The sequence below is a fragment of the Vicugna pacos genome, chromosome 4 (assembly GCF_048564905.1).
Source record: "Vicugna pacos chromosome 4, VicPac4, whole genome shotgun sequence".
Taxonomy (NCBI): domain Eukaryota; kingdom Metazoa; phylum Chordata; class Mammalia; order Artiodactyla; family Camelidae; genus Vicugna; species Vicugna pacos.
The window spans coordinates 12,781,811-12,796,788 of record NC_132990.1 but is presented as its reverse complement, the minus strand read 5'-3'; the positions used below and the strand labels follow the sequence as shown (position 1 = coordinate 12,796,788).

General features: G+C 35.0%; 1 long non-coding RNA gene across 1 annotated transcript; it reads left to right on the top strand.

The window, feature by feature from the left end:
* Nucleotides 1-2,609: 2,609 nt before the first annotated feature.
* Nucleotides 2,610-6,088, top strand: LOC140695817 (uncharacterized). Its single transcript, XR_012071639.1, has 2 exons — nucleotides 2,610-2,845; nucleotides 5,739-6,088. It is a non-coding gene; the product is annotated as an uncharacterized lncRNA (long non-coding RNA).
* The last annotated feature ends 8,890 nt before the right edge of the window (nucleotides 6,089-14,978 follow it).

Below are 14,978 nucleotides of genomic sequence, written 5' to 3'. Positions count from 1 at the left end.
CTGGGAAACTATACACAAATATACATATACATTTTTATAATAATAGGTAATACAATGAATTAATTATGAAAAATCAAATTAGTAAAATAAACAAATTCTAACTGGAAGAATTTTTATCAAATTTAGATGAAAAATTGCCTTTCAGGAGCGAGTGAGGGAAATGAAATAGGAACTTTAAATTTATTAATATTCTATTTAACTTATATAAAAATTATGAGAAGAAAAATAAAGATATATGATTGGGAGTTATGTTTTCAGGATAGTTTCTGGTTTTTTACAGATAAATATTCATGAAAAAATTTCAAAACCTGGAAAAGAACGGAACTCACATGGCTAATCAGCTGTGGGATCACCTCATGCAGCACAGCAAAGACACGAGAAGATAGAGAACTAGGCGTTCCAAAAGGGGACAATAGAGGGGTGACAATGAAGAAAAAAAGACATAGTAGCACAAAATCTTCTAAAGCTAAAGCATCCTAAGGTACAATCCAATGAAATTTGAGGACTTCAAACAGGAAAGAAATTCAAGAAAATTATAGGAGTACAAGAACAAAACAACAAGATTTACCTACAAACACATGGAATCAGATTTCCGTCAACTTCTCATCAATAAGCGAATGCTAGACCACCGGGAAGTCAAGTCATAAAAACTTTTGCAAAACAGAGACATTCTGTGTCCAGACAGTATATTAGCCAAGTTCAGGGGAGCAAAACATTGCCATTTACTTACAGGCCAGACTCAGCAATGATATTACCCAATAATCATTTCTGAAATAATTTCTTGAAAATATAGTAAATAGATAAGTAGACAGATTTGTGATTCAAAAGGGTGGTAAACAAAAGTAAATGAATAAAACTTGAAGCCTAAATAATGATTGATTAAAACTTTTTTAAAAAAATCAATGTGTCATGAAAACCAAAAAAAAAAAAAACATCAGTTATTTTTTTTATCAACTGGTTTGGGGTAGTAGGAGAGTTTGAAGCAGAAACCAAGCTCAGATAACATGGTTCTATTCTTTATGGGAAAATGCATTTATTAATTACTATTAATTATTTGTCAAAAGCATGTATAAATGTAGGTTAAATATTTAAGATCATTAAAGATAGATATAGGATGTTTAATAAGAAACCCTTAAAGATAGGGTATTGAAGGAAACAGAATAAATAAAATGGATCAGTTTACTCAAATGCAGAAAACACAAATCAGTCAGTAAATAATTACAAGAAGCATGAATAATTTAAAAATGAGGTTACTCATATACACGTATAAGTATATTACATATATAGCAAACACGTAAAGGTAGAGAAGTTAAACAGTTTTGAAAACAAAGACTCACAAGTTGGGTTAACCTTTTTTTTTTAGCTTAGTTATACATGTTAAAAATAAACAACCATCAAAAAAATAAAAGGATGTAAGCACAGCAATAGAAGCAGATACATCCAGCATTTACTGAGAAAACAAGAAAAAAAATGTGGCAACAAATATAAAAAAGAATTAAGTATAAAAGGAGTACAATGGGAGATAAGGAGAGGGGAAATTAATAATTCAAGGATAAATATTAGCTTCTGTGCTCCTGTGATATGTTTGAGGCTTATAAGCAAATGCTGTTATAACTATGAAAATAAATGATGTATATGTATATACTGGGCCATGTAGTTCAAAAAGTACTTTTTCTGGAGTATGTACTATAGTAAATCAGGTTGAGATGTCTTGAGTTATTTTTTACTCAGAAAGTTATTCTCTTTGTGGATTTCTGGTCACCTCTTCTCTTCTAATATTGTTTTCACAACTGAACCATTAGATTCCAAGTTCTCCACTCATACTGTCAGAACAAATAGTTTTGATGATGAATTACTGAATTTATAAACATTTGTTTCACAGTCGTGGACTACTGGTCTTCAATATAGAAAGACTTGAGACATCAATTATAAATGAAATTATGCAAATATAAATAAATGTTAATTTTAAATATAATATTTATAATCAACATGGTATAAACTACCTGAATGTATTAGAACACACATGTGAAAAATATGAAAATAATTAGAGGGTGACATTAAATAGATTTAGATGTTCCCAAATTTATTGACTGAAACCTGGTAAGAATAGACAGTCAATTTAGATAATATTCCCTATGTGTATTTAATCCCTCTGGTTTTTGTTTTTGTTTTTGTTTTTGTTTTTTACTTTCTTTGTAAAGATAGTGAGACATTTCTTAACTCCAGGAAGACAAGCAGATTAAGTGAATTAATATGCATGGTGATTTACTATATGTAACTTAAATAAATAAACATTTCTCAGATGAAATTGATTTTAGTTACATCCTTAGAGTATCATTTTCCAACTGCAGCCCTCTCCAATCCTATTTGGAAAAGGAAATCCATTAGAGAAAGCAGGAATTTTATACAGAACAGAAATTATAGCAACCGTGAAACTGTACATAGCTGCATAAACTCAATACTCTTCTGAATAATGCCACAAAAAAGATAATTTGACCATAAAATTTAAATTGAAAAAAGAGAAAGACAAATTCTGCGTTCCACCTACGGAATTCTGCTGCGTTACATCCACACTGGGTAACGTCTAAGGAGAGTTCGAAGGGGGCGTCGTTACACACGCACACCTGCATCGCTAAAATCGCTTAAGCACCCCTCCTGGTGGCAATCTGGCTGCAACATCAGGTAGTTTATCTTTAGTTGTCTTCGGTGTCCCAAATTCTCCCAGTGACACGGAATCTGGTGTGAAAACCACTCTACACAGAAACTACGCAATGCGAATATTTAAAACCTTCAACTCCTTTTGGCAGTCACTGGATCTTATACATAAAATCATTGCTTTGTTAAGGTGAGTGCAGATGTTTGTAAACTCCTATGTTAAATAAATGACTCTCTTTTTATGTTTTCAATTTAACAAACATTTACTGAGCACAGCTGGTATAAAGATGAAAACAGTGAAAATGAAGGGAAAATTGAACATAAGGATTATCACAGCAAAGTTCTAAACTCATAATCCAGTAAAGATAGAAGCTAGATATTTTTAACTTCATACTAACAAAATTATCAAAAAAATACATAATGAAAAGAATCACAAGAAACTTTCTTCTGGCTCCATCCACATCTTATCCGCCTTCAGGCATAAGCAATTTTTACCAAACGATGATTTTCAATTCCATAGCATTCACTGGAAAATTGTATTTTAATTATCCTAAAATGATTTTGTGGATTTCTTTCGATATAAAAATTGAAAGTGATCGACAGGAAAACTCTGGATTGGAACTACATTTTAGTATTATTACAAGTCTTAATTTCTCATTGCTGAAAAAGTCTAAACTTTTTTGAGGTTGATAAATTACTTAGCCGCCTCAAAAGAGACATTTTATGAGTTGTAACAATAACTCATTAAGTTATTCTGTCTCTGAAACCATTTTAAAGAAATGTATATGTGTAGTTAGGACAGGTCCTAGATATATATAGTGAAAAATGTGGAGATATACATAAACAAATTTCTCTTACATAAACCTTCATTTGAATCTCCTTCTTTCTATTATTTTCACCTAATCATTAAAAAAAATTAAATAAACCTCTCTCAGAACTTGCATTTTTTAGAACCTCTGTGTGCCTCTTCTTTGAGGTCATCTAAGATACTGAAGTAGAACTCACTTCAGAAAACTTGCATCACTTATCCTGAGAGTATCTCATGCCCCAAACTCTTTTATCTTTCCTCTAAATTGTTTGAAATCTGTCTGCCCTATTTTGGGGCTATATTTTTATAATAACCACCTTTCACCTGTGTAGTTATCTCAAACTACTAAATCCCCAGGTCAAGTACTTCCCTACAAAAATGATCACCTTACCTTGATTTTCCTAGCTTTAGTGGAGTTTGAATTAACCTTACATCATCCCTTTTGTCAGAATGATTTCTGTGAGTTTAAATTTATCCCTTTGTCAAATAACCATATTTACCTCATTTTATATAATACATACCTACTGTAGAAAATGTAAGAACTCTGCAAAACTTGAATGGAAGAAGTAAACTATGCATTGCCCGACTATCCTGAACTATCTCTTGCACAGTTCAGTATATATAATACCAGTTTTTGCATGTGTGTATGCATGTGTTTAATTTTCTGCTTTGTTGTGTTTTAAGTGAGTTCTACATAGTACCCAAGATAACAATTTTGATTTAAACATAAATTTGGTTGTAGTAGTTAAGATACAGTCATTGTAGAAAATGTGAGAAAGATACAAATGTATAAAATTATTAGTAATTTACTATTCAGAGAAAAGTATTCTTACTCTTTATAATTAGAGTTGCATAAAAGGGTGTGATAAATATTCCAATTGCTAAAGAGCATGGATATAAGTTACATACACATATGCATCATACACATGCAATATGATATACATATTATTATATACATACATATACAATTTGATATAGGAAAAGGCATATTGAGTCATCTAAGTCACCTTTTGTTTTATTTTCATTTGCTCTCTTTTACTATTTTTAAAAGAGATTAATAAATTATGTGCCAGCCATCACATTTGGTCATTAAATCATTCTTTATATATTCTTCCAATTATTACTTATCAAAGTTCCTTTCTGAAATATATTTAAAAAACAGTAATGTGTATAGTAAGACCTTAAGTAGTGAAATATGAATGAAAGTACATGGGACACCTTAAAATCTGTTATAAAATCAATTGGTTTTCTTTTCAGTTCTCCCTCAAACATTCTCCCCTACGAATGCAGGTATGAACTCAAGCTGGGTTCTTATTTGTAATGGTAAGTGTCATTCTGGTGGCCATGTGGCTACACAGCATGAGGCAGCAATGATGAACTACAACAACAACAACAAAAAAAAAGACAGGTGCAAAACAAGAAAAGTTCACACGCAAAACCCTCAGTTTTATGAAGGCTTCAGGTTTACCCGTCATCACAGAACCTTGATCTGCTGTGGCTCAGAAGGAAGGGAGTCCACCTGTTTTGCCTGAAGCAATAATTAAGATCAAACAAAACGAGCTTGGCAACCGTAAGACATGACAAGCCCTAGAGGAAAAGGCTTTTTCAGCGATGGCACTTGAAGTCACTTTCTCCAAAAAAGAGTCCAGGTTATTATCAAGTAAAGTACAGTGGTCATAACCCAGAGGCAAATCAGACCCAAGGAAAGCAGATATAAGCAGGTGGTAGAACAATATTCGCTTTTCCACAGAATAAATAATTCTAAACCTTCAGTTAAAATGAAGGGACAGAGAACCAGCAGGGGGGTTTTGAGATGTGTCCTGCAGCCATCTCCTATTCTCAGTTTCTGTGGCGCTCCCTAAGCTCAAGGAGAAGCATCTTTGCTAAATCATAGCTGTCGACAGCTGATGGGTTAGCTAGTTTTAATGAGTTGACACTGTTTCAAACATGGTAGATAAGTACAGTTGTACAATACCTATAATCACACTGTGTGATTTCGCTGAGACAGTTGCTCATGTACAGGGGGCTTTAGCTGCATCCTTCCAACATGAGACTAGAAAGCTACGCAGTGACTGGCGTGCACAGTGAATGACTCCCCTCCACCCCTCCCACTGAGTGAAAAACGTGTTTATGATGATCATTCAGTATCTTCTCCTTAACAAATCTTGGTTGGGCAGTGGTGGCCAGAGAAGCATGGGTGGCAGTATTTTGTGGCTGTGAGACATAGCAAACTTCCACATAAAGGCGTCAATCTCAAAATCCTATCCTTTCCCAGATTCTAAACAACTATGACAATTGGACCTAAGACAGAAGAGGTGCCTGTGCATACAGATAAAAAGCATGACAAATAACATCATCATCTGCTCAATTCTAAGCAGAACCTCAAATGTGACAGCTTCAAACATCAACAAAATAAATCTCCAGGACAAAGCAATCATCACACTACTCTTCTTCCCTGGAAAACAGAAATCATAAACTGTCTGCACAAACCAGAGATGCCTATTGTCTACTCCCATTAAGCATAATGGTAAACTGATGCTTCCTAAAATGTTCATTTGAATTTTAATAATTAAAGAAATTTGATAGAATTTGAAAGTATATAAATAAAAACTAATTTGTCCACCACCCAATCCATGCAAGATGACATTCTGAGTACTTGAAGGATGTTTCTTTTCAGTATTTTTATATGAACGTGAGTTACAATGTGTAAAACGCCTGTTAGAGTTCCCAGTATATCATGGGGGCTCGGTAAGAATTTGAGTAAAAATATTAATTAAAAATGAAATTTCCTATATTTATCACTACAAGGTACACATAATGTTGTGGTATGTAGTTGTTTAAAAAGGTATCTCGCTAGGATCATTTCTGTGAAAAAAATAACAAAAGGATTATGTATAACATACACATACAAAAGGGTATAGAATAAAAAATTAGCTTCACTCTAAGATTTTCTATCCCATTTGGGAGACATAAACACCAACATACCTTCTTGTACATCCTTCCACACACATCTCTTAAATACCTTATATATATATTCGTATGTATGTATATGTATGTATGTACATGAATGTATCATTTAGACAGCAATTTTAATAAAACCTCTGTTGGTCCAGCCAGTATGGAAAACAGTGTGGAGATTCCTCAAAAGACTAGGAATAGACTTACCGTATGACCCAGGAATCCCACTCCTGGGCTTGTATCCAGAAGGAAACCTACTTCAGGATGACACCTGCACCCCAATGTTCATGGCAGCACTATTTACAATAGCCAAAACATGGAAACAGCCTAAATGTCCATCAACAGGTGACTGGATAAAGAAGATGTGGTATATTTATACAATGGAATACTACTCAGCCATAAAAACCAACAACATAATGCCATTTGCAGCAACATGGATGCTCCTAGAGAATGTCATTCTAAGTGAAGTAAGCCAGAAAGAGAAAGAAAAATATCATATGAGATCGCTCATATGTGGAATCTAAAAAACAAAAACAAAAACAAACAAACAAACAAAAACAAAGCATAAATACAGGACAGAAATAGACTCATGGACAGAGAATACAGACTTGTGGTTACCAGGGGGGTAGAGGGTGGGAAGGGATAGACTGGGGTTTCAAAATTGTAGAATAGATAAACAAGATTACACTGTATAGCACAGGGAAATATACACAAAATGTTATGATAAATCACAGAGAAAAAAATGTGACAATGAGTGTGTATATGTCCATGAATGACTGAAAAATTATGCTGAACACTGGAATTTGACACAACATTGTAAAATGATTATAAATCAATAAAAATGTTAAAAAAAACCCTCTAACTTCATACGTATGGGCCAAATATTACATTATCTTTCCCTGAATATCCACTATTACTATTTCTATTCAACTAGAGGAAATACATAATACAACATGAAAAATTATTAAAATTACAAGATTGGAACCCAAAGAGTACAGCTGTCATTATGAAAAGATGACATAATTGCAGATGTAGAAAATCCAAAATACTCTAGAGAAAAACCATGAGCATTAAAATAATTAGCAAAATTCTGGATACAAGGTCAGTATGTATAAAAATGAATTGAATCTTCGTGGTTGGCAAACATTCTTCTAAGGATAAGACTGACCATTTGAGCCTTTGTAGGCAACACGGCTTGAAACAACTACCCAGATCCATCGCTGGAGCGTCCCTTTGGTTATGTTCCCAATACTGCTCCACACTGTAAGCCTGCTGTCAGCCTCTCCTGCTTCCCATGTGTGGTACCACTGTGGTACTGTGTTCCATCCACATGTTCCTCACCAGTCTCCTGTCTCCACCTATTTTTGTTATCAATCAGCTTTGGTTTTTTTCACAATATAATTCACTCTGCAACATATTCTTAGACCTCCATTAATATTTCTAGCCAATCAATAGTAATATTACTCACTGCTGGGTAATAATTTAGTGGCTTTTTCCCCTTGGTTTCATATACATTTATTTCAATAGTTACCAGGGATTCTAAGCAGGGGATTGAATTATTTTGAAACCACTAGTCTAGCCCATAAATTACTCATCAGGAAAACACAGTTATGTTTATTTTCCATGCAGAGAAATATGGTAAGATAGCCTCATCATCAGAGGGTGAAACAGCAAAAAACAACTTCACTCAGCACCCAAGCTTCTACCCGATTTTACAAGCATGTTTTGAGAAATTGATCTAATGATCCCAAGAGTGAACAGGAATATCAACCCAGGTTTAAATACTACCTTCTGCTTGTTCTTAATATGTCTGAACACTTGTAGGAAAGTGGTTGCAGGAGGAACAATCAGCTGAGACTTCGTTTGCAATAGTCCATGACATGGAGACACTAACTCTGTCACATGTGTGTATCTTAGTGCTGCAGTCACCTCAGGGAAGACACTACATCACACAGAGCAGGTTCTGCCTAATTTCTATCTTTATGTACTGTTTGACTTAGTCAGAAAATATCAGCAAAAACTGTACCAAGCACACTAATAAACTCAGAGTCCCATCTTACTTAATGACCTTGAAATAGTAAAAGAAATCTATTCTGTTAGAAGGATACATGGACAATTTTGGTTACCGGCAAAGGCATGTAAGACATGATCCAATAAACCACCGATAACTGCATTAGCAGTGACAACTCTATCTAGCATCTTGAATGCAGAATTTTCTTTTTATCACTTTTCTACATCAAATGCAAGGCTACATGCTTACATTTCCAGTCATAGCTAAACTGGGAGGCATCGACCGGGCTTTGCCTGACCCTGCGATAACCCCAGCAGTCTTTTCCACACAGCTGAATCCACTTGATCTCAAATGTGGAGTCAATGTCTCTAAACTCCAAGGTTAATCTTCACTTGAGACAGAAAGAATGAAAGGGCTGTGACCTATTATTCTGCAACTTTTCTTTCCCATCCTTTAAAAAACTCTTCAGAAAGAATATGTACGCCTAGTTCTTAGGATGTAGTATCTATTAGGTTCCTCCATCTGGTGAATAATTATTGTTCCTAGTGTTAAGGTCCATATTCTAACTACTTTCATGGTCCTCAATCAGCCTGTATCTAGGACCTGGTCTTCCTCTTGACAATCTGATCTCCAAGGAACCCTACTGGGGAACTGAAGCCATTACTTACAGATTTCTTTGAGGCCTTTGCTATATTCTGTATTAGGTCTTCTAGGCTTTGAAATCTGTCCTCTCTTTCCTAATAAAAAGAATCTAATTTCAGTCCCAGAGTTCAAAGTGGGCATTATGTAATGGTGTCTTCACTTATAATAATACATATCTTGGTCTAGATACATAAGTTACATCTTGGAAACATCTTTATGATGATAATATAAATCATACCATGTAAATAATGTGAATAAGGCCATTTTTAAAAACAAGCTCTAACTACGCACACTCTATACAACCCCAAAGTCACACTCTTTGATATTTACCAAAGGAGTGGATACCTCCACACAGATGTTTATATAGTAGCTTTATTCATAACTGCCCAAACTTGGAAGCAACCTAGATGTCCTTCAGTAGGTAAATGGATGAATTAACGTGGTAAGTCCATATAATGAAATGTTAGCGTTAGAAAGAAAGGAACTATCAAACCATGAAAAGACCTGGAGGAAACTTAAATGCATATTACTAAGTGAAAAAAGCCAACCTGAAAAGGCTACATGCTATATGATTCCAACTATATGACACTCTAGAAAAGGCAAAGCTATGGAGACAGGAAAAATATCAGTATTTTCCTAGGGTTGGTGTTGGGTTGAGGGTGAGGGGGGTTATGAATAGGCAGCACAGAGAGGATTTTTACAAAGAGTGAAAATACTCCAAATAGGGGAGATGTGTCATCATAAATTTGTTTAAACCCAGAGAACGCACAACGCCAACAGTGAACCCTAATGTAAGCTGTGCACTTTGGATGATAACGTGTGTCAATGCAGATCCATCACCTGGAACAAAGTACCACTATGGTGGAAGATGTTGATAATGGGGGATACTATGAATATGTGGGGACAGAGTATGTGGGAAGTCTGTATATTCTGCTCAGTTTTGCTGTGATCCTAAAACTGCTCTAAAAAATAGTGTGTTAAAAAACTGACTCTCAATATATCATAATCCACCCATTCTCCTGATATAAAAAAACACGCATCCTTCACACATTCTTTTTTCCCTCCCACCAGCGTGTAATATTATTTACTATGCTAAATATAATTGCTTTCATTAATAACTATCAATTGAGAGAAAGCTATTTAATAGGATCAGAAACTGAACTGTTGAATGACAGAAATTTAATTTCAATATTTGATGGTATGTCTACTAACTCAGATAACAATAACATTACATTTCTAACTGCATATACTACAAGGAATATATTTTACTGAATAAAAGAAATATTTTCCTTTTTCTTCTATCAGACATTTGAATGTCTAATGATGATCCCAAGATGCTTTAAAATGTTTAAAAAGTAATCGTGCCTCTCTTTCAGTCTTGCTCATATTATTAATTAACTCACCTTACATCTTTTTGAATAGATGACAATAAAATTTTGTTATTTCTTATTTGAAAAATAAAGAATTCTTAAATTTCTAGGCTGTGGGAAAATAAGATTGCTTTGAATTACCACCTTCCCAGCATAATGGAGTTTTCTAAGTCTGGCACAAAGTAATGATTTCACTTCAGAGCAACAGATTTAAAAGTAATTTTAAAAATAAGAGATACAGTAATAATGAAGATTGTCATTGTAATAGTTTAAGTATTGATTTAATTAAGCATAATAATTTATCAAGTTAATTACATTGTTTTATTTAATTATATAGTACTTATTTAGCAATGTTAATCATATTATATAATATAATTATGTGATTAACTTAATTAGTATGTAATTATCCTGATCATCACTGAGCATCAGCAGAAATGGCCACAGATAAACACATTGTTCCAGGAGTAATAGGTCAAAAGCAACTAAATACAACAGACAATACGTTTGCAGAGGCTTGAAGCTCTGGCAAGAGCTTTCCTGTATTAGGATTAGCCTGTATTTATCCCAAAGTCTCCATAAATTGGATGCCCCAATGACAGTTCAGGCTCAACATTACCCACTGAGACTATGGCTGAAAACTGTCAATGTTAAATGATGCTCACTGCATACTAAATGTCTATCCTTTGAACTGGGAGGATCACCCAACGTTGCTGTCTACCTTGATTAGAAAACATCTGCAACACCTCGCACTTTGAGTTATGTTATTCATCTTTACACGAGAGCTTCAGATTTTATTTTACAATTGCAATTATCTTCAGCTTTTTAATCTACTAATTCCTGCTTTTATATATTGTAATAATCCTGCTTTTAGGTTATGCCCTTGCTGCTTTGGGGTGCTTGATTAAATGATTTTTAATTTACTTTCAACTGCTCTTTATAACAATCAAAACAGTTATAGCCATGGAGATTTATCCAAGTAAAGACTTGTTCACATTTCATATATGTATATATTCACTTTTCCTACACTCATTCTAATGGTATTTTTTATTCCATTTATGACCTCAAAATTATTGAGGAAGAAACGTTTAAAATAAAGCTTAAAGTGTTTGGGTTATTCTCTTTCTTGGTTCCTCTATGCCTTATTCCATTAAATTTTAGCTGTATTAAGTTCAGAGAATGCATATAATTTTACCTCTCAGAATAAATTAAAGTTTTATTTATAATGGAAGATATCAATTTTCTAGGTCTTCTGGGTACATTTGAAAATAAATATTTTGGAGTTGGTTGGTTGCATAGGTCACTAGGAGAATATACTGTGATAGTAAATAACTTGTGCCAATCGTTCACCACCCATTTTATGAATCAATCACTGATTCAATGATAGGCTTGTAAAAAAGCAAACAGTATATATATGTTGGTTTTGGTGTATGAAGAAAAGAAGGAGAAACACTCTCTTCTATCATAATTTACCAATATACAGTATGCTGAAAAGACCATGGCATTCTACCTCAAGCTGAATGTGACAGATAAGATGTAACAGATGTCTTTACACCATGATTAGACCACAATCAGGTTCCTTATTAGATGACTGTTGTCTACAAAGAGAAAGTTAAAGTGGGATTTCATTCTCCAAACAAGCAAGGAATCACAGCAAAATGGCAGACCCATGCCAAATTTGCATCTTCTAATCTCAGTCTACTTGCCAGCAATCAACATGAGAAGTCGGGCTCTCTGTTCATCCACAGATGAGCAGCTCCAAGCCGCCTCCTTCCAAGGCTGTACTTCAAAGCAGGCTTTCAACTCCAACCGGCATAGTAATAGAGGCTAACTATTATTAGTTCAAGTAATCTTATCTTTCACTGGAGCATAACATGACAGTGACCTGTTAGTGGTAAGGCTACCAAGGAAGAACAGAATATGAATTCTCAGTTATCATCGTAAGACAGTTCTTAAGGCATCACATTTAACATTTGTATGGGGTTTTTGTTGTAGGAAACGAAGCCTGTCAGCTCACTTGGCAATGATGCTGAAGAATTAAGTACCCTCAAATAATTTTTATGACTTCGACACCCACCTCAAAGAACAATCCCAGTTATTTAATACTCACATTTCTTACCAAGATGCACACTGTGTACTCTTCAATGGATGCATTTTTACCATATATTCTATTATGAGATTGAGAAGAAATCAAAATAATTTGGTCGATAGTGACTAACCTGCCACATCTCTTCCCTAAAGAGTTTGTTTATAAAATTCTCAGTTCAGCACTTCAAAACTTGTACTGCTCTGTAACTCTGCGAGTTTTAGCTCAACTGAGACACACAATTCAAACCCATAGACCCAGGGCTCAGCTCTTTAATGTGTTATTGTTACGCTCCATTTGCATCCTTTTCTCCATAAATTTCCCACCGAAAAAAAATAACAACAAACTCATCGAAAGCTCCTAACATGCATGGCTTTTCCATTCATTAACCCCCCTAACTGAATATAAATGACTGTACCTAAGGCATACAGAAGTTGAGCATCGGAAAAAATTACACCCATGCACGAACAGAAAGCAGTGAGAATGTATTTATCTCCAACGAAATGAAAAACATCATGCGAGTGATAATACAGGTGAAAATAACCATGATCTATCACTAGTGTTAAAGTAAGTAAGTAAAGCTGCTTCTTTCACTGGTCACTTATCAGAAAGTGAATGGTTTACAAAATTTAGAAATAAGATGATCAAGTAGGAACACCTATGAGTAGAGGGTAGAAAGCAGCTGTTTCTTCATTCTTTCTTTCCTTTCTTCCTTCCTTGTTTTCTCTCTTCTATCCTTCCTTCACTTAATTATTTTTAATCGGTAAGGCATTCAAAATTAATTAGAGGCTGCAACCTGTAAGGAAGTTTAACACAGATTTATCATTCTATGCCAGAAATAAAGCAGCAAGAGAGATAAGCTCTATACTTCAATCTTTTGTGATCCACTAAGGAGGAATATAAATAAGTTAAAATTACATTCTAGTGGATAAACTCTTCACACTCAAGTGTTGTTATAGAGAAAAAATAAAGTAATTGAGAGGTGTAAGGGGGTTTTCAAAGAAGGTACTGTTTCATGCTTTGGAGGGGAAAATGTGAGTTTTTCAGGTTGACAGGCAGAGCAAACTGTATCCAGGCAGAGAAAACAGAGGTAAGATGCTAAGAAAGAGACAATTTCTTCCAGAGAAGTCTATGTTAGTGAATCTAAAACCTCTCTCCCAGCCATTCTGAGATGGAGTATGGTTTTTTTCTTGACATGTGAAAAGTTAGTAGTTTAGTGTCACTAAATAGCTTTCTTTCCTCCTAGTTCAAAGGATAGATATTTAGTATCCAGTGAACATCATTTAACATTTACAGTTTCCAGCCGTAGTCTCATTGGGTAATGTTAAGGACACTGGGTATGAAGCAACTTGAGTATAGAAGTTGATAGCGCTGGTTTAAGCATGGTAAGTTTGAGGCGTCAATGGTATATGCAGGCAGAAACGTTAAGTCTGTCAGCACGGATGCTGGGGCTCAAGAAAGTGCTCTGGGTGGCACTAGGAAGGTTTGATTCCTTTCAGCTTTACCTTTGAAATATATCTGGCAATTTTGTCATGACTTACGTGGCTGTCATCTTATTCCCAGCACCATTATCCTTTGTTTTGACTATTGTTATAACTTTGTATTTAGTCACCTGCTTTGACACTTGCCAACCTATACTCTGAACTCCAAAGAGCCATCGGGGAATCCCTTCATTGCAAAATCAGATCATGGCACTCCTTTGTCCAAAACTCGTCACATATTCCCCGTATCACACTGAATAACATCCAGAGTTTTAACAGACCTGAACAGCTCCTAAATGGTATCTCCCTCATCTCTTACTATTCCTCCAACACTGACATCACCACGACCACATTGTCCTGTCTGATGTTCCTGCAGACCCAGTGCAGCTTCCACATCAGGGAACTTACATATAGTCTTCTGCTTGTTTACAGTTCTCCCTCAAATATCACCCAGGTCATCCCTTCACCTCTCTCAGGCCACCATGGACATGTTGCTTTAGCATACAGTCCTCTCTGACTCATTTGTAAAAAGACAACATGTTCCTTGCCAGTTTCCATCATCTGAACCTGCCTTTTTTCTCTTTACAATTCTTTCTTCACCTGATTTTTTTTTTATTAGACATCCTCCCTGCTTAAATTTAACTTCTATATATTGGCAGGGGATTCTGCTGCCCTTGTACACTGCTGTGTCTTGAGCATTGAGAACAGCACATAATAGGTACTGGCATATAAAGTAAACAAGTTAAATTGTTGCAGAAAAATGTGTTACAGCTCCGTGTTACATCTCTGTTGTGACAGCAACCTGGATCTGAGCAAGCGACCAAGCAACACAGGGAGAGTCGGAGAACTCAGGTTTATTACACCAGCATGTCTAAAGGGGTTAACACTCCAAGCTCTGGACCCCATCTATAGGTTTACACAGGCCTTTTATAGGCTGCCAGTTTTACACTTTGCAGCATCATATGCAAAT